Source organism: Pelophylax lessonae (assembly GCF_965119305.1).
Source record: "Pelophylax lessonae genome assembly, chromosome: 3".
Lineage (NCBI taxonomy): Eukaryota > Metazoa > Chordata > Amphibia > Anura > Ranidae > Pelophylax > Pelophylax lessonae.
In genome coordinates, this window is record NC_138770.1 from 454,736,718 (window position 1) to 454,757,864 (window position 21,147).

The 21,147-nt window shown below is 42.8% G+C and overlaps 1 protein-coding gene and 1 pseudogene across 2 annotated transcripts in view; one reads left to right on the top strand and one right to left on the bottom strand.

Moving 5' to 3' along the window:
- The window catches only part of UST (uronyl 2-sulfotransferase), a 630,787-nt gene that overhangs the window by 88,013 nt on the left and 521,627 nt on the right, over nucleotides 1-21,147 (top strand). The gene's annotated exons all lie outside the window — the stretch shown is intronic.
- On the bottom strand, nucleotides 955-1,761 carry LOC309549161 (serine/arginine-rich splicing factor 3-like; annotated as a pseudogene). Its single transcript has one exon. The product of its transcript is annotated as a serine/arginine-rich splicing factor 3-like (transcript).

Sequence of the window (21,147 nt, forward strand, 5' to 3'; positions counted from 1 at the left end):
GAAAGGGACAATTGACGTGGCAAAAATACTATGCTATACTGTATCTCGTGCCTTAAAGGAACAGGAGCATGTTTGTTTGTTTTTTTTTTTTTTTTTAGAGTTACAACCACTTTAAGAATAAATGAAACTGCAGCACACCATCACACATTTTCACATGTTGCTGTAATGTGCACATTGCTACGGGGCAACTGTGTGAACCCAGCCTTAAAGCACAGTAGAAACTGTTTGTGTTCAGACTGCCTCTAATTCAAAATCTTCACGGAGCTGTACTGAGAAGGAGAAGTGGATGAGTCCCTCCCCAGCTGATTGGGAAAGGTACAAATTTAAAAAGCAGCTTTTGCTGTAGTACTTACCACTCTGCCACTAGATGTTACCAGTCTTATAAGTTGAATGACAACTAGCATCATTCACTACTTCCTCTCCGAAAGACTAGAGTATCTTGGTAAAAATTTGAACAGCAGCTTTCTGCTTCACCTGCTAGCTGGATATAGGTGTATATACTGTAAGTAGCATTCATATGCATTGTTGTTTCTGTTTAATGCAAACATTTTTTTAAAGCATTTAATATGTAGTACAAACACAGAAAGAGCCAGCAACACTGTAATCCTTTGAATTGGGCTTTATTTGGTTATATCAGGGTGACAACAAAATAATAGCGCTAACATATAGTCCTGAACATATTGAATTTGGAAAAATGTTTCCATTACTATACATTCCATTTAACATAAGGACTTGGCCATGCTTCTTTATATAATTTAGAGAATGAACATTGAAGTCCCATTTTAAAGTATGATGCTAATTTGGTGAGCTTATCTAATATCTTTCACGGTAAAGACTCTTAACCATAGATCATCTGCGCTAAATTAACTGATTATATTCTGCACTTCATCTGAAATCACACGTACCTAGCATAACTAAAGACTGTCTGAATATGCTGATTCTTTTTTTTTTTTTTTACAGTATAAAGTTATGTTTATTTGCCAGTTTTTCTGACTGGAAACATAATCGAACCACATTTTCCACCACTTGTTACAAGACAATACAATGTGAACACCTAATAAAAAAAAGTTTAAAAAGCATGTCAAAACAAAAAAATCTTTCCATCATCTGTACACAGTTGAAGGCATCCATGTTATTTTCTCTCGTTTGACCTGGACCGACTTCTTGATCTAGAAAATGAACGTGATGGTTTGTGGTTCCTTTCTCTGGACAAAGATCTCTCTCTTCGACGATCTCTAGAAAGGGACCTGCTACGGCTACGGGAAAAGCTCCTTCTCCTTGGAGATCTGCGTCTTGGAGGAGGACTCCTCCTACGGTAATCATCCCTAGGCCTCCTATTCCAAGATGGCGGAGGACCACGATTCCGGCTTCGCTTTTCCCCATTCGATAATTCAACCCTAACGCGACACCCACACATTGTCCGTCCATCAAGCTCTCTAACTGCATCTGCTGCATCTCTAGGATCTTCAAATTCTACGAATGCAAAGCCAGGGGGATTTCTGGCAACCCACACACTACGAAGAGGTCCATAGTAGCCAAAAGCCCGCTCAAGTTCTGTTTTATATTATTTCCATTGTTTCCAAGATTTCCTACATAGACTTTGCAGTCTAGCGGACAAGAGTCACGATGCATGGCGCTTTCGTAGGGGGCCCGGGATCCGTAGCTCGCTCTGGACTCCAGTCTGTAAGCCTTCCCGCTCGTGGTAAGCCAGGCACAAAATGGCTCGCGAGCACAGGAGAACTTGTGTCTCTTACAACCCACGGCTGACGTCAACTGAATATGCTGATTCTTTAATACAGAGCAGCACTAAAGGCCCATAAAGCTCTATTCATCTTATTTTGGAATCTTTCAAGCAAAGTGCCTAGCTTTAAAAGACTGCATAACTGCATTTTTTGGGAGGCCAGTGAGAATGTGCATTGCATTCCCCATACCTAGAAATACTGAAGCACAAAATGGGGCAGAGACCCAGAGAGTTTTGTTATGAAGCAGGAAGAGGGTATTATTTTCTTTTTGATTTTCTAATAGGAGTTTTGCTTTGACAAGATCTATTTTAGCACAAAGCCTATCTTAGCCACGGTTTTGTAGCTTTTATGTATATATTTAGGCAGATTGTCTGGCTTCTTTTTTATAGAGCCTATTGTATTTGACTTGTAACATTAGACTTTGGTCTTGGTAGTCAGTTTGTGCTATGTGTATATAATATCTTTATTACCCAGAAAATGGCTGGGCAGCTCACAGCAAAGAAAATATCTATTGCCACACAGTGTTGCTGTAACCTGTGCCTCCTGTAGCATCTCTTTGAATAAAAATAAAGTTGTTATTCTTATGTGGTTGGACTATATAGATTACTCATTGGTTAAAATCAGTGTTTTCACGACTGCCTGAAATGCAGAACTGTGAAATGATTCCAGGTTTAAATTTCATAGCAAGACCTGCAAAGGAGTCACATATTTCCAACCACTCAATAAATGTGGTTTTTGCATACCAAAGAATATGTTGTCAACTTTACCAAAAAAATAATTATTTTCGCACTTCTTGCTCTCATAAAAGTACAGAAATGTGCATTTCTACGTCCATGTTTGTTCAGGTTTGGAATGTTCATTAGCCAATCAAATGTCTCCATGTTTTAAAGACATTCCTATATAAAAAAATAAATATTAGACTTGCAAACCTCCTGCTATGACAAACTATTCTTCAAAGCTAGAATATATTCCTTACCTCGTGTAAACAGTGTAATAGGAAAATGAAACGTCAACAGTACAAGGGCTTTCCTTTTAAAACTTGGCAAATGTCCTTTGGGTTATGGTTGGAGTTTGAACCATTTCTTTTTTAAAATGTACCTTATTAAATACTAAATGAAGACACAGAAGAAACCATTGCATAGTTAGTCTGTTTGAAAAAAGACATAAGTATATCTAGTTGTCAATAAAAGGGAAAAAAATATCATACAATCCCACGTATACAATCCATTACATCTAGAATTCAAAACATAACATATCGTAAATTGCTGTGAAAAAAAAGTGTTAGCAGTAAAATAAATGGATAGTCTAGGTGTGACAGTTGCTATGTTGATATGGCTTGATATGTCATCATTGAGTTGGCAATATCCTTATATATATATATATATATAATATATATATATATATATATATATATTGGTTTGAGAGTAACTTGGTTTGAGAGTGCTTTGCAAGACAAGCAAATTTTTAAAATAAATTTTGACTTGATATACAAGCGATGTCTTGATATACAAGTAGCGTTATGTCACAACGTATAAAAGAGAAGAGAGGCGCCTCTAAGTGTAGCAATATTGTTACATTTAATGAAGGTCAATATTTTGCAACTCACATGGTTGATGATTAAATCAATCACATCTAAGTATGCAGGCATCCGGGGTAAAGCTGTCCACATAGACCATCCTCCGCACAGCTATCTTCATCATCCCTTCCACGCTGCGCTCCATAAGCGTTTCAAAGCCTGACTTTCAGATCACTCTACTGCAGGCTATTCTTCCTGGTCACGATTGCAGACTGACAGCGGTGAGAGGCGGTGGTTCAGAAGATGGTCTATGTGGAAAGCTTTACCTCGGATGCCTGCATACTTAGCTGTGTCTCTTAATTATCAACCATGTTGCTAAATGTTGAACCTTCATTAATGTAACCATGTTGCTATACTTAGAGTCGCCTCTCATCTCTTTTATACTCTGTAGCTCCTGCTTGATTTTGCTTCTAATCCCCTTGTGGAGCTTGCATTTTGTGGATGGACATTTTATGGTTACACAACCTATCATATTGCTATCATCTTTGTATATAGACTATAAACTGAAGGACTTATGAATAAATGGTTGTGGAACAAATCATCTGAGTTTCCATTATTTCTTATGGGGAAATTCATTTTGATATGAGTGCTTTGGATTGCAAGCATGTTTCCGGAACAAATTATGCTCACAATCCAAGGTTTTACTGTGTATATATATATATATATATATATATATATATATAATGCAAAATATCAATGCTCATGATGTTGTTTTGTATTTCTTCTATTTAAAAAGGAAGGTATGTGTGGAATCCATGCTGCATTATCTATTTAAAACGTAGAGCAGGTGTAGTGAATTTTAGCAGAGCTCTGGTAGATTCTAATTTCCCCTGAATGGGTCTAGTTTATGGCATTTGTTGCTCTAAATTAAACATGTGCTGACTTTTATGGGCTAAGCAAAGTTTAGATTGAATGGCTTCTACCTATTTGCTGTGAAAATTGGAAGCACAAGCTCTGCAGCCTCATCAAATATGTTGGCAAAAAAACAGGATTTCTTTCTAGTACATTAAGAGGGCATAGATGAAGGAATTCAGGTATATTGGGTTATGCACTGCCTACAGGAGATTGGACACTGGCCAACAAAGCTGTAAGAACAGCCTAGTATAACCCCAACGACTCCCATCTTATCTCAGTTTTTCTAGCGTCTTAGGACAATTTACGTCTTTCTTTCCTCTGAGACCTTTCCACACATTTTCTGGTGTGAGCATGAACTTTGTTGCCTTCCCGCCATCTCCTCTGCTAATGCACCACCTCCATGATCCTTTAAATTTTGCCAGGCCTCCCTATTTAAAGTGGGTGTAAACCCACTTTAAAGTATTTTGCCTATAGGTAAGCCTATATTAAGGCTTACCTATAGGTGCTATAAATATCTCCTAAACATACACAGTTTAGGAGATATTTACAGTGCATGCAGCCGATGACGTCATCGGCGCATGTGCTCTGAAGGAACGGCCACCCGTGCCATTCGTTCAGAGCCCTATGCAGTGAATGGCGGCTCCCGCGCGCATGAGCGGGAGTGATGTAATCGCGCCTCCGGCTAATCAGATGGCCGGAGGACGCGAACAAGGAAGCAGGATGGCCAGACATGTTAGCCGTCCTGTCGCTGAGCGGGCGGCACTGCGAGGGCTTCGTTTTAAGGTAAGTAATTGCGATGCATACTAGCTCATTATGCCTTTGTCTTTACAGGCTTTTTTTTTTTCTCATTTTTTTTTTAGGCTTTACTTCCTCTTTAACAGTGATTTTGTCACAGGTGGCATTAACCCTTCATGCTCAAGGATTGGTTTTTGAATATACCTTGTGGACAATTCCTAACTTGTATACTTAGAATGATGCACAAGAGTATCGTTCCTGGGAACCTTGGCAGCTTACAATGCTCTAACATTGCTTGCACTGTACTTCTTAAAACATCTATAGCTCAAACCACTGTCCCAACTGAACACTCCTAAGAGTCTTCCTTCCCATTCCCCTGTCTTATTCAGGAAGAAATTTTCAGCTACTATGCATGAGTTTATGGAAAAAAGTAAAGCCACGTTAGCTGACTCTGAACACGGGGTGAAATAAGTACACCTGTTCACACAAGAAATATTTAGATAGATTCATCCTTCAAATATCTCTGAGGCCAAGCTAGCCACTTAAATTGGAATGACAGTAGATTGTGTGGGTTACAGGCTATGACTCTCTCATACCTACAATGTACGTTCACCCTATGAATGACTGCTGATATTTTGGGAGCATTGTCAGTTTTCCATTATTTAGTGATCACTATCCGAAAGGGAATCAAAACATCGGAAACAAAAAAAGCAGTATTGTAGGGGGAACTATTCTATATGTAAGTTAAGTAGAGCTAATTCAGGAGAGGGTTAGTCAGTATACCAGTAACATTAGAGATTAAAATGAATACCGCATTCCAAAAGCTTTGAAAGTTAGAACAAGCCCAAAGAATGTGGAGTTAAGGATTGAGATTCCCACGACTAAGGATTCTGATCTCTCAGGCCTTGAAGCGAGGAATCAATAAGACAAATAGGGACAGCCGACTATTTAGTAACATTACTTTATAGTAGGATACTTTACTAAAATCCTCTAATCCGTTCTGGACAGCCTGCAAAGAGGGAGCTGGGTTTGTCAAAGTTAAAATTACGTCATCGGCAAACAATCAGATCTTATGGACCGAATTTGCCACTTTTACTCCATGGATCAGCGGATTCATTCTAATAGCTGTTGCCAAGGGTTCCATAGTTAGTGTAAATATGATGGGGATAGGGGGCACCCCTGTATTATACCTTGTACTATTCATAATTTTAAATGGGTCAGAGAGGACATTAGAGGCTGAAATCCCGAAAGGCCAAATTTTTCAAGAAGAGCTTGAAGGAACCCTCAGTGAACCCTATCAAATGCCTTTTCGGCTTTAAGAGTTAAAAACACTGAGGGTTCTCTACAACCTTCATTCAGGCTTAGTAGATCGAGCATCCTTCTGGTGCCATCAGGGGCCTGCCACCCCTTTACAAACCCTACCTGATCTTCTTTAACCACTTCTGGACCAGAAGGTTTTACCCCCTTAATGACCAGGCCATTTTTTGCAATTTGGCACTGCGTGATTTTAACTGGTAATTGCGCAGTCATGCAATGCTGTATCCAAACAAAATGTATGTCCTTTTACCCCCACAAATAGAGCTTTATTTTGGTGGTATTTAATCACCTCTGCTGTTTTTATTTTTTTGCGATATAAATGAAAAAAGACCCAAAATTTTTGAGAAAAAATTAAATTTTTTACTCAATAAACTCAATTTTTGTCATACATTTCGGCTAAAATGTATTTAGCTACATGTCTTTGATGAAAAAAAATCTCAATAAGCATATACTTATTGGTTTGCGCAAAAGTAATAGCGTCTACAAACTATGGTGTTATACTGGAATTTATGCAGCGATTACTTTCTGACTGTCTATCTCATTTCTTGAAGTGCTAAAATGGCAGAGCAGTACAAAACCCCTCTATATTACCCCTTTTTGGAAAGTAGACACCCCAAGGAATTTCCTGAGAGGCATGTTGAGCCTATTGAATATTTAATTTTTTTGTCACAGGTGTTTGAAAAATGAAAACAAAAAAAGTTGTTATTGAAATAATATATTGCTTACTCATGCCATGGGTATATGTGGAATTACACCACAAAATACATTCTGCTGCTTTTCCTGAGTATGGGGGACACCCCATGTGTAAGACTTTTTGGCAGTCTAGCCACATACAGGACCCTGAAAACCAATCACTGCCTTCAGGCTTTCTAAGGCCGTAAATTGCTGATTTCACTCCTCGCCCTTAGAAAGCCTGAAGGCGGTGATTGGATTTCAGGATCCTGTACATGGCTAGACTGCCAAAAAGTCTCACACATGTAGTATCCCCGTACTCAGGAGAAGCAGCAGAGTGTATTTTGGAGTGTAATTTCAGAGCCTCCAAAACTGCGATAGGTAGTGAGGAAGTAAAATAAGCAATATCTCGCCCTTAGAAAACCTGAAGGCGGTCATTGTTTTTTGGGGTCCCATACACAGCTAGGCTCCCAAAAAGTCTCACACATGTGGTACCCCTGTACTGAAGAAGAAGCAGAATGTATTTTGGGGTGTCATTCCACATATACCAATGGCATGTGTGAGCATTTTCCCGAAACTTGTGGCAAAATCTAAAATATTTCATTGACTCAAAATGCCTCTCAGCAAATAGCTTGGGGTGTCTAATTTCCAAAAAGGGGTCATTTGGGGGGGGGGGGGGGGGGTGTTTGAACTGACTTGCCATTTTATGCCCATTATTAGAAGCTTATACCACACATTACCCACTCTTCTAACTACTTGAAGACCAAGCCTTTTCTGACACAAATTGTTTACATGAAAAACGACTTTTTTTTTTTACTAGAAAAATACTTTGAACCCCCAAACATTATATATATTTCTAAAGCAGGGGGCCTACAGAACAAAATTTTGGTTGTTTAAATTTCTTTTGTTACACAGTATTTGCGCAGAGATTTTCCAAACGCAATTTTTTGGAAAAAAAAAAACACTTTTTTAAATTTAATACACTAATTTATTACACTAAAGATTGCCCAATATATAAAATATAAAAGATGATCTTATGCCGAGTACATAGATACCAAACATGACATGCTTTAAAATTGCACACGCCCGTGCAGCGGCAATAAACTATGTACATTTTTAAAAGCCTTTAAAAAACCATTCCAGATTACCACTTTAGATTTACAAAGACGGTCTACTGCAAGAATTACTGCTCTCGATCTTATGTTTGTGGCGATACCTCACAAGCATACTGCAATTACTGTTTACATATGACACCAGACCGATGCTTGCGTTCGCCTTTGAGTGTAAACACTGGGGGACAGGGGTGCTTGAATTTATTTATTTTTTATTATTATTTATTTTGCTTTTTTATTTTATTTTGACACCTTCCCTTTCAATTTTTTTTTTTTTTTATCATTTTTTTTGTTATTACAGAGAATTTAAATATCCCCTATGATAGCAATAAATAGTGACAGGTACTCTTTTTAAAAAAAAAAAATTGGGGTCTATTAGACTCTAGATCTCTCCTCTGCCCTTAAAGCATCTGGCCACACCAAGATTGGTGTGATAAGATGCTTTCCCAATTTCCCAATGGCACTGTTTATATCTGGCTAAACAAAAGTCGTGAAATGCTTGTAGCTTCCGGTATCTTAGGCCATAGAGATGATTGGAGCCATTTTGGTCTCCAGTCAGCTCTATGATCAGCTGATGGAACCACCGGCTGCAGTCTCGGGTTACCTGGTGGGACAGAAGAGCCCAAGAAAAACGTGAAAGGCGGTAGGAGGGGGGGGGGGAGTCCCCTCCCACTGCTTGTAAAAGCAGTCTAGTGGCTAATTATCTGCTAGGATTACTTTTACATGAAAGTCGACCGCTGGCTGTAAAAAGCGATACCAAAATGATACCTAAATCTGCAGGCATCATCCTGGTATGACCACTCAAATTCCAGCGACATACTAGTACGTAGCTGGTCCTTGTTGAGAATATATTATGATTCCTTTTTTTTTTTATGCAGTCTGTGGGCTGAACGAAAAAAAAAAAGAACCTAACAGATTCCTCCATTCACATCGATCGATGTGGATGAAGAAATCTCTGCCAGAAAGTGTGTGGTATGCCCACCATTAGACCTCCCAGCATCTACCCCCTTCTAATGATGGGCATACATGCAATGTTCTTAAAAAGAACATAGCAGATTCCTCTATTCAAATCGATCAATGTGGATGAAGAAATCTCTGCCAAGAAAAGTGTTAAAAAATATATAGTGAAGCATAGGGGAAGTCCACCCCATCCCATATGCTTTGCCATATATGCTCTTTTTTTTTTTTTAACTGCGGTGGTAAAATCACCTCCTACAGCGCTGCAATCATTGATTTACATATATTCTGAGAGCAAATGCTGTTGCTGTCAGAATAAACAAATCAGCACTGCAGCTGATGGGCGTACCTGCAAAGCAAACAATGGTTAACAATAAAACACAGTAACAATAAAACATTACAATATAATAGTATGCAATGCAGTAAAACAGTAGAATGGTGGTATCTGCAAAGAAAACTATGGTTAAAAATGAAAAACACAGCAATAATAAAACATTATATTATAATAGCATACAGTACAGTAGAATGGTGGTATCTGCAAAGCAAACTATGGTTAACAATGATAAACAGTAACGATAAAACATTACAGTGTAACAGTATATTTTGAAGTACAGTAAATGTAGAAAGAGTAGAAAAGTAGAGTGAGAACAGAAAATTAACTCAATAAAAGACAACTATTTTTGCCTTTTTTATTTTTACATTTTTTTTTTATTTTTTTTGTAACTTTACATTTTTTTTTTATTTTTTTTGTAACTTTTTTTACACTTTTTGTAACTGTAAAAAAACTTTAAACATTCCAGGCTAGGGTCTCTAAAAATGCGATAGCCATCTAACATCTTTCGAGACCCTGTGTGAAAGTGTGCCCTAGACTGTGCAGTGCCGAATGTGCCTATACTAATACTCTACTAGTGTGTGGTAGCGACGGAAACGGTCCCAGATGCAGAGACTAGGTTGGCAGGACAGAAGGGACAAAAAAGTGAGTGTCACGTCTATATCCGCATTTTCTACAGACACGACATCTTCTTTGGGTGCGCTTTGGGTAGGGGTACTAGAGAGGACATCCCGAAAATGCCTCTCATACCTCTCATGCAGCCAGCTCACTGCATCTGGGCTGTGAATTTGGGCCACAGCAACTTCTGGATACAGGAGGGCTGTGATGATCTCTTCCTGAAATTTTAGGAAAGATCCACTTCTTCCTGATGCTTTGTATAGCACATAAGCGTTCAGCAGAACCAATTGGAATAATATATAGACACTTTTTTGTACCAGCGTCTGGCCATACAGGCAATTAAGTACGGCGCCTTCATCTGGTCGCCCCTCCCATGTTAAGGTTGTATTTGTGGACACTTTTTGTGGGGCTTTTTCAGCAAGACCAGTCGCCATTGCAATTTGGACTAATGTCGTATCTGCATGAATGGAGGACAGAACGGAAGCAATCTGTGTGTCCCTCCACTTCACTGCTAGCAATTTATTACACTTCAAGCAGGCTCTCTCCCCCCTGTCCATGTCGGGAATTTACAAGCCGTTGGGGGAAGCCCTGGCGATTAGGTCGCACAGTGCTGCATGTGCCAATTTCAAAATCAAAAAGTGACTTAAAATCGGCACGTTTGTGTAATAATTGTCCATGTATAAATGGTACCCCCTTCCAAATAAGGGTGACACCAAGTCCCAAACAATCTTTCCACTGCTTCCCATGTAGTCTGGGCAGTTGGGGGGCTCCACACTATCTTTTTCCCTCGTAAATCCGGAAACTTCATGTATAGCTTCTGCGATTGTTGCACCTCAGCAACAGAAGAACGGGGTCGGGTATGCCTGATCTTAGCAGGGAGCACTACTCTGTCTTCAGAGCTATCTGTCAGGGTGCCGCTGCTCTATAAAGGTTTGAATACTGAGCCTGATTCTGACAGTGAGGCTTCGCCATTGCTCTCATCTGTCATGCTCAGCATCGTGTAGGCCTCTTCACTAGTGTACCTCTGTTTGGACATTTTGGCTAATAAATTTAATTTATAGGTACCTAGCCTGTCTCACAGGTAACAAAGGACCTGGTTGTCAAGGACTGTTTGAACCGCTACCCAAAAACTGCTAGTGCTAGCAGAGATCAGGCCTGACTCTGCTAACGGTGCGGTTTAGTGTGCTTGCATCAGAAGTGACAGTAATCTGCTGATACTGCACTTCTTGGGGGATGGGCGGAGGGGCTAAATGCAGGTGCTGGCAGGTGTTGGGGCTGATCCTGCTAGCGCTGCATTTTGGAAACACTATACTAAACTATTGGGGGCGCTAGTATAGGTCTGATCAGATCAAAGATATTGATCTCTTCAGACACTATACTAGTAATGGAGGTGTTTAGTGTGTGTGTATGTGTCACTGGCAATCAAAGGGTTACATTTTATTACTAAATATGCGGTGGGCAATCTGGAGCTATCCTGTATTGACACCAATTAACGTTAACGCTAACTGATGTCTCCTGTGACACTAATACAGTGATCAGAAAAAAGATCTGTACACTATAATAGTGACACAGGGACAGGGCAATGAAGGGGTTAACTGGGGGTGATCAGGGGGTTAAATCTTTAGTAGGGGATGTATGGCGAGTACCCTTAAACCTATCTGGGACTGCCTCTGACTACCACTAACTGTCTCTCACACTAACTGAAGTGACAAGTGACACTTATACAGTGATTAGTAATTTATCTGTATACTGTATATAGTGTACACTGTGACAGGGAGTGAAAGGGTTAACTGGGGAGGATCAGGGGGTTAAATGTGTGCCTATGTGTACTGGTGTCAGTGTAGTGCTTGCGTACTCACAGTTGATGTTCTCTTCTCTTACGCTAAAACCGAAAAGGGCTTCAGGAGAGAAGATTGCATATTTTCCTGTGCCTGTGTTTAAGATACACAGGCACAGGATGTTCTGCAATTGGTCAGAACGGATCACTAGGTCCAGGTCAAAAATCATTGGCCTGGACCTGATGACTGATCAGTTCTGAACTGAATCATAACATGGCAGGGCCCCCCTAGCCCCACACGCGTCCGACGTACAGTAACGTTGATTCGTGCAGCCCAGCCACCTTGCCGCAGTAAGATATCGCTAAATGTTTTGTAAAACTCCATTCAAAACCCATCCTCTCCTGGAGATTTGTCATTAGACATGTTTTTATTAACTTTTGCCGCATGTTTTTATTAACTTTCCGCAATAGAGATAGAGGCATTTATAGATTTTAAAACCTCACTATCTATACATGGGAGTGGAATGGACTTTAAATATGAAGACAAAGAGTCCTCAGAGGGTTGAGGATTATCATTATCTTTTTGAAATTATATATTTATATTGTTTTTGAAAAGCATTCACTATATCTTTTGGGTGATAACCCGTGGTGCCATCTATAGGATTTTGTATGAAAGGTACATTTGATCTCGATAGTCTGTTTGATGACCCGCAAGGAGTTTGCCAACTTTATTGCTTTGAGAATAGAATTTAGCTTTTATCTTCTTCAAGTCTTTCTCATGGTCAGATATCAGTAAAAGGCGGAGCTTTTTAAAACAGTATTAAACTCAAAACAAAAATGAATATATTGTAGAATGTGCCCTTTTGCTTGCTTTTTAAAGAGTGAACAGGTTAGAGCAGCTTGGAGTTCCACTATTCTTTGCAGTGATAATGGCAAGATTGACAACATGAGGCAGGGAGAAGGTAGCCCCTGGATACCACATTCTGGACCCAAACATCTGAAATGTGGGAGCAAGGGGTGCTCCCCTCCCTGTGCCCCCTCATAGCAGGAAGACTTTTTTCACAGGTTTGGAGGATTTGGGAGTCCTGAGTCTCAGGCTTTGCCTTGTCTTGGAGGTCTAGGAGAAACTAAAACAACTCCTCTTTGGCCCTAAGTTAGAGGGCTATCCAGACATAGTCTTAGTCTTATCTTGCTGGAGCAAAAATGCACTCTTTCCTCTAGTAACGTCCACGATACAGTTTTCCAGAGATTTGCCAAAGAGACATTCCCCATCAAAGGGCATATGCATTAGGCATTTCTTGTGCTGATGTACCACAGACCATCATTTGAACCACAGAGTCCTCTGCTTGTGTACAAATAGGATACCCTTTTTGGGATATTAGGCAAATAATATCAGCATGAGCTCCAGTTGTTGATGAACAAAGGGATCTGGGAGGATAGATCCAGGATCCTGTAACCTATCCTTGGATTATATACGTAAGGTCTGGCAGACAGATATGGCAGCAATTTGCAAGGGAAGGTTGCAAGGGAGAATAGGGCCTTGGTAAGGGATTCTAGCTTTTTTCTCCCACAGGGTCTCTAAACACCGGGATGTCATCTGCAGTGATAGGCAAAAGCTTGTTAAGACACAAAATTACTGGCTCCACTAAGAGAACTACCCACTTTTTAAGGGACCCTCCTCAATAACGATATTCCTTGGGCGAAGTACTTGAAGGAGTAATAATTTTACTGAAATTAGGCCAGCCACTATATAAAACAAGGTGCAATAGGTTTTAATAAGCTGTTGGCTTTAAAGAGAACCCAGGCAGGTTTAGGCACATGCACACTGTGTCAATATGGACCGAAAAAACATCCTTACATTGTGACATTATGTCAGCAGGCTGAGACTCCTCATGTACCAGTTCATCAAACACGTATAGGGCACATTCCTCTTCATCCTCAGCCGACAGCAGAAGAAGCTGCTGCTACAGGGAAATCAGAGATAGAGAAGATAACGGTGCATGCTTGTTGCCCCTGTGTTCTTGGTCACTTATTATGGCTAAAATTTTTCCCATAAACTCAGACATAGTAGCCGAGAATTTCTCCCTAGATAAAATAGAGGAGAGGATTACTCCTGAAGGAGTTGATCAGGACTATCAGTTATCTGGGTTATCTGTGTCTGATCCCTTTTGGAGGTACACTGCATGTCCTCCAGAACTGTTAGAGGATCACAACCTGACAAGACCTGCAGAACTGCTGCCCCTGTTACTATGATGCACTAAGCATGCAAACAAGGAATTTATCAGAAGAGGTATTCACAAAACTTTTCAAGGGCAAGTCTTTGTCACTGTAAGGCTGGATTCACGCTGATGCAGCATGAGAACCACAGCGATTCCTGTGTGGGTTCCCGCACAACATCAGAATCACAGGCGGTTCACACTGTGCTCTGCGAACCGCTGCGGATGTCAATTTAAAGTTATTTAAACCCCCACATCCTTCCCCAGAACACAGTGCGAACTGTGGAATTGGATCGTATGGGTCTAAACACCCATGGGATCCGATTCCAGTACGGAAAAAAAAGGGTCCTGCTTCCTTTTTAGTGCTTCCCAGCCTAAGGCATCAGAGAGCCCAAGAGAATGTCCTAGAGGATTATGGTTTGGGTGCAGCTGAGGAGATGGTAAGAAAACCTAGATGTAGTAGTATGCACGCTCTGGAAAATAGTGTGTGCATGGACAGTAAGACAACCCAAAGTGAGGCAGCGCAGACTCAGTAGGGGCACAGAGGTAGTAAAAGATACTGGACACCAATTTAAAAAATTACATTGCAGATCTTTAGTGTTACAGCTGACACACTGGAGGCAGTGAGGCAAAAACCAGGGAACATGCCCCATCCACATACAGTAGCGTTCACCCTTCCAAATGAATATGCTCCCTAGGGAGTTTTCAGGGACAGGATTCAACCAAATGGGTGCATCGTGGCCCTGAACCTGTAATGCAGTCTAAGACTAAAGGCCCGTACACACGTACCGATCGTCGGCATACAAACGTCGGTGGACGAAGGATCTGCCGATTGTACGCGTGTTAGTATGGTGCCTCCGACAGATGTCTGCGCACAATCCGCGGACAAAAGTCTTTCTTGCAAACATGAAAATTTTTGTATGCCGACACCAGAACGGACGATTGTTCGCCTGTCAGTACACAATTCGGCCGACAGACCGCAGATTTGCAAGACTGGGCATGCTCAGAAAATAGAAAACACAGGGAAAGTTAACCATTACATGACATCACTTCTGCAGTCGGCGGACAAAATTCTTGTGCTCTCCTTGTGCTGTCTTTGCACTTTTCAGCAGACACCGACATCCCGGGGAGAAAAGAGGAACATTTGTATGCCGACGATCGGTACGTGTGTACGGGCCTTAACACAGATTCTTCTTAGTGGAAAGGGCACAGCTACGGTTGCAAGGTAGTGTTTGCAAAAATGTATGCAAAACATTGCCTAGCAACCTCAGCTGTGCCCTTTCTACCTGGAAAAATCTGTGATACTTCTCCACAAGGACTTCACAAGATACCACCACTAATTCACTTCTGCTCCATCACTATTGGTCTAAAACTGTGCTGCATATATTGTTCTAATGCACCAACTGACCTGGACTGAAAACCACTGCAGGCCATTGGGAGCTGTCAGAAACAATCGTCCTGTAGGAAACCCGCTGCACATCAGAACTGTCTTAGTCCCTGCAGTTATCCAAGTTATACCCCATACACACGTGCAGATTATCTGCAGACTTTTGTCTGCAGACTTACCTTTTCTATGTAGTGCAAGGGCCTGCCGGATTGCATACAAATTGAAAGTGTTTAGGTTTGACCTCATATTATATGGTTTTGGTAAGTCTGCAGACAAAAGTCTGCAGATAATCTGCATGTGTGTATGGGCTCTAAGTTGCATTTCAATACATATTACAATTTACACTGTTATTCAAGCTGTACACTCACTACTTTACATTGTAGCAAAGTATAATTTCTTCAGTGTATCTTTCATAAAAATATATAATAAAATATTTGCAAAAATGTGAGGGGTGTACTCACTTTTGTGAGATACTGTAGCTAATTCCATTAGTTAGTATTTCTTGAGTCCCTGCGCTACGCTGCCTTTTAAAGAGGTTGTAAACTCCACTAAAATTTTTTTTTTTTTTTTTTTACACCCTGAAAGATAAACACATAATGAGCTAGTATGCATCGCATACTAGCTCATTATGAAATACTTACCTTAGAACGAGCCCCCGTCGTGCCGTCCGCTCACCTCTATGACGGGTGACATGTCCAGTCGCCCGTCTTCCGGGATCGCGGCATCCGGCCATCTGATTGGCCGGAGCCGTGGTGACGTCACTCCCGCGCACGGGAGCCGACAGTCACGGCACGGGGCTCTGAAAAAAAGGGCACCAGCGGCCGTTCCTTCAGAGCGCATGCGCCAGTGACGTCACTGGCTGCATGTAAGGTAAATATCTCCTAAACGGTGCATGTTTGGGAGATATTTACAGTACCTATAGGTAAGCCTTATTATAGGCTTACCTATAGGTAAAAGTGTCAGAGGAGGGTTTACTTCCTCTTTAAGGTTTACATCGGACCTTCCTGACCTGCCTGTCATTTTTTTCAAAAGAAAGGTAAAAAAGACTATTACATTTTTCATCTTTAGATTGTACAGAAAATAAAATAGTATTTGTAAGAAACTATTGGCAAAAATAATTTGCTTTCTGACCTTATAAAAATTTGACATCATACTGAATGTAATTACAAATTGTTTTCCTAAATCCCTAGGTTAATAGCAGAAAAGTAAACATTTCTCTAGTGCATAAGGGAAATAGAGATGCTTTAACTGACATGTTTAACTGACATGTTGATTCTAAAGGCTCCAGTGATTTTAACTAAAATAAGAGATTTATACTTACCTGCTCTGTGCACTGGTATAGCAAAGAGCAGCCCCGAACCTCCTCCTTTGGGGTCCCTTGCTGGTGCTCTCGGCTCCTCCTATTTTGTGTTTGCCTCCATAGCAAGCCACTTGCTATGGGGGCACAGATGCAGGCCCACTCCTGAGCCGGGCTGTGTGCATCTAGAGACACACACAGTGTGGCTCAGCCCCCTGCTCCCTCCTTACTGTATTTGTTTGACAGCAGCAGGAGCCAAAGGTTTCCGTCGGTACCAGTCTGCCCTGTGAGACCAGGGAGAAAGGGTAGCACTTCTGGAGACTGGCATAATATGGGATCAATCCAAGACTCAGATAAGTATTTTAGTGGGGGTGGGTGGGGGGCAAATAAACACCTAGTGTAAGGTTCCATACCTTAATGCAGGTAATGCATTAAGGTAAAAAACGTTTGTGACTTTAGAACCATTTGAAGACCAGGCTTTTTTCTGACACTTTTTGTTTACATGTACAAATCGGTATTTTTTTTTACTAGAACCTTACTTTGATCTCCCAAACATTATTTTTTGGTAAAAAATACACTTTAATGAATTTTAATGCACACAAACACAATATAATACCTCATTGTTTAGTAAAATATATAAGATGATGTTACGCTTAGTGAACAGATCCAAAATGTCATGCTTTAAAATTGCTCACACCCAATGAACGGCAGTACATTATATTATGCATAGGTGATGTTTGAAATCCTTTAGATTTACACAGAAGGTCTGGTGCTGGAATTATTGCTCTTGATCTGATATTTATGGTAATAGCTCACATGTGTGGTGTGACGGTTATGTATTGAGGCACAGGTTTGTCTTTGTGCATGAGCACGGAGGGATGGGGGGGGGGGGTGATTTACAATTTTGTCTTTCATTTATTTTTATTTTTTTAAACTGTATCTTTATTTTATTTTGTCACTTTAAGGCTCGGTTCACACTGAGGTGGCACGACTCTGTACTACTTCGGGGGCGACTTGTGCATTCCCATGCACCACGACTTCGGAGCGACTTGCATGGACTTCACATAATGGAAGTCTATGCAAGTCGCTCCGAGGTCGCCCCGAAGTAGTACAGGACCCTTTTTCTAAGTCAGAGCGACTTGTGTCGCTCCTATTAGAACGGGTCCTGTAGCAGTCAATGGACCGCGAGGGAGTGTGACTTGTCAGGCTGACAAGTCGCGCTAGTGTGAATCAAGTCTTATTGCTATTACAAGGAATGTAAACATCCCTTGCAATAGCAATAGGCAGTGATAGGTCTTCTTTCTCTTACGTCCTCCGACAGTCGCCGCCTCCTCTAAGTCATCACTGTTGGGTATTGACTTCCGCTCCGCAGGAGTAGCTAGGCATAAAGACTTAGTCAAAAGAACAAAGACATTTGCATATACACACCCATGGGGGCTGTCCCATCTGGTCAATACCCCCTGCAGTGACCACTCCCAACTCAGTTTTAATCTGCCTAGCGTCAGGAGTAGTTAGGCTTCCCTGTGCTGGGGCTACAGTCTCAGCCTATCTAATATTTTTTATTTGATTTTCTTTTGAAAATGTCAGTTTTCTCTTACTTTACAAGCTGTTTATTTTGTCCGCTTTAGTTTTAGTCATTTCTTCGGATGAAGATGGATCATGCGGTGCTGGGATTCAGACTGACCGCCCTGGTTCTCCAGGGCAGAGGGTCAGATGGACCCCCAGCCCGCCATCGAGCGTTCAGCTATGGTTCGCCCTGGCACTATGAACGACCCATCCCTGTTCGCAGCAGGGATGCAGCCGTGAGGTTGCTACCTCACAGGACACATCTGCGATGCTGCAGTGTAATGTCCCTGGCAAACGGCACTCCCTGTCAGATGAGGACAGTGGCTTTCCGTTCATAGAGGCACCCCACGCCATCTGCTACAGGTAAGTACTTCTGTGTGGGGCCTCTGTCTGGGGTGGCAGTCCTGGGTTGCTGTGTGTCCCCCATGTCTGTGCCTGTGTGACTCCCTTATGCGGTCCCTGCGGGGATTGCTTGTGCATGTGCTGCGGTGCTGTATGTTTTTGGGGGTCCCCTTCCCTGTGTCACTTCGGTGCTTGTTGGGGGTACAGACTGTGTGAGTGGCAGCCGCAGCGGGGTGAATCCGCGCGGTCCGCCATTTTAGGTATGGGCAGGCATGTTTGGCTTCTCTATGGGCAATCTACATGCTGTTTTTTGGCGCCATCCGCCGCCATTTTGCGGTAGCCGAACGATCATTCGGACCGCATGTCCAGCGGCCATTTTGGCGGAGCCTCCCGTGCAATCCTATGGGGCAGCTATTTTCCCTGGGTCATGCAGCCTATAAGTTCAGCCTACTTTAGCAGCACTTCCTTTTCCTCTGAAGCAGGACACTCGGTGGCAACACTCTGCGGGGCTCTGCAGGTTATTGCTCTCAATATCTTTCGGTATTGTCATTTCTGGCTCAGTTTTGTTCTCTCCTGTTGGGGGGTCTTTGTCACTGTAGCTGAAGCGGTGGGCTGCGCACTCCGCGGTGCTCTTAAAGGGACAGTACTATCTTATTGCACTGTTGTTTTTTTGTCACCTTGAGCAATGCATTCTCAGGACAGCAAATTCCCCCCAGCTCTGGTGGGGGTCCCCAGTTCTCCTGTGGCCCCTCTGAGACCTGATTTGGCTGCTGTAGTGGCGAACTTGGTGTCAAACATGGAAATTCTGATGGCTGAACGTGCTGCTAAAAAGAGGCCCAGATTGCCTCTCTCCTCTGATTCAGATGGTGATATGGCTGCTGCTGCTGCGAGCGTGCCCTTTTCAGGGTCTCCCTCATCCTTGGACCTGCTGGGGTCTGAGGGGGAGGCAAAGGCAGAAGGGGTTGATACCTCTTCCCCGGGGTCGCCTGAAGAGCGGGCGACCATGGATGAATTAATTGTTTCTGTTAAGGAAACACTACATTTGGAGGATGAGCCCAGTCCTCCGGGCATTGTGTCCTCATGTGGGACGCACAGGACCCGCAAGTCGGCGCAGGTTTTTCCCTGCCCACCTGAGTTTCATTACACTGTTAATGAAATGTGGCGCACGTTAAAACGTCCATTCCTGGTACCTTGTCGGTTCAAATTGCTTTATCCTTTTGGACCGGCTATGGAATCGCGATGGTGTGTGCCTCCACAGGTAGATCACACTGTGGCCGTGTTAAACAAGGCTACCTTGGTTCCTTCTGAGGATGCCCCGGTTTTCCGGGATCCCACGGACCGGTGGTTGGAGTCTCTATCCCGCCATTCATATACGGTGGCGGGCTCGTTGCTCAGACCCGTTTTCGCGTCCGTTTTGCTGGCTCAGGCGGTGGCTGATTGGACTAAGGTGCTTAGGAGCAACCTCGTGTCTGATGATGTTCCGCCTGCCCGGCTGGAAATGGTGGATCAAATCCACCAGGGAATCATGTGTCTGTGTGATGCGGCCTTGAATGAGGCCCCTTTAGTAGTACGCCTCTCTAGTGTCTCGGTACTTAACCGGCGACTAATATGGCTGAAGAGCTGGTCGGCTGACCAGTCCTTGCGGAAAACAGTTGCTGATTTTCCCTATGCTGGCTCTCGCCTTTTTGGCGAGGCGTTGGATACCCTGGTAAAAGGCGTCACGGGGGGCAAGAGCACCATGCTTCCCCAGAACCCGAAGAACAAGTCCTTTCGAGGCAAGCGGGGTTCTGCGCCTAGATCCACTCAGGGGTCCTTTCGTGCCTTTCGGAACCAATCCAAGGGCAAGCCCTTCAAGGCCCAGGGCAGTCAGAAGAAGCCCTGGGTGGGTAAGCAGAAGTCCGGTAATGCCGGCTCGGCGGGTCACTCCGCCTCTGCCTGAAGGGGTGCCTTCACCCATTTCAGGGGTGGGGGGACGTTTGTGCGGTTTCCTCCAACCTTGGCTGCTCCGGGTATCGGACAGGTGGGTTCTGGAAATTGTTTGATTGGGATACAAGATCGAATTCTTTTCCCGGCCGGCGGACAGATTCTTTCCCACAAATCTTAATTTGCCTCCGGGGCGACTGCAGGACCTGCATCAAGCGGTGCAGGACCTTCTTGCTCAGGGGGTGATTGTCCCGGTGCCTCATCGGGACAGGTTTCGGGGGTTTTATTTAAATCTGTTCACTGTGCCCAGAAAGGAGGGCAAAGTGCGTCCTATTCTGGACCTGAAAGCACTGAACAGCTTCGTGCGTGTTCGGAAGTTCCGTATGGAGTCTCTCCGTTCGGTGGTGGCCTCCTTGAGTCCAAGAGATTTCCTGCCCTCGATAGATCTGAAAGATGCGTACCTGCACATCCCCATTTTCGAGGGTCATCAGCGGTACCTTCGTTTTGCTATCGCAGAGGACCACTACCAGTTTGTGGCGTTACCTTTCGGTCTCGCTTCGGCACCAAGGGTGTTTACCAAAGTGTTGGCGCCGGTTCTGGGCCTGCTGAGGGCTCAGGGCATTGTGGTCTTGGGTTACCTGGACGATCTCCTTCTGAGATCACGTGCCAGCCAGGACCTAGTGCGCGATCTGTCCATCACGGTACAGGCGCTCCAGGAGTTCGG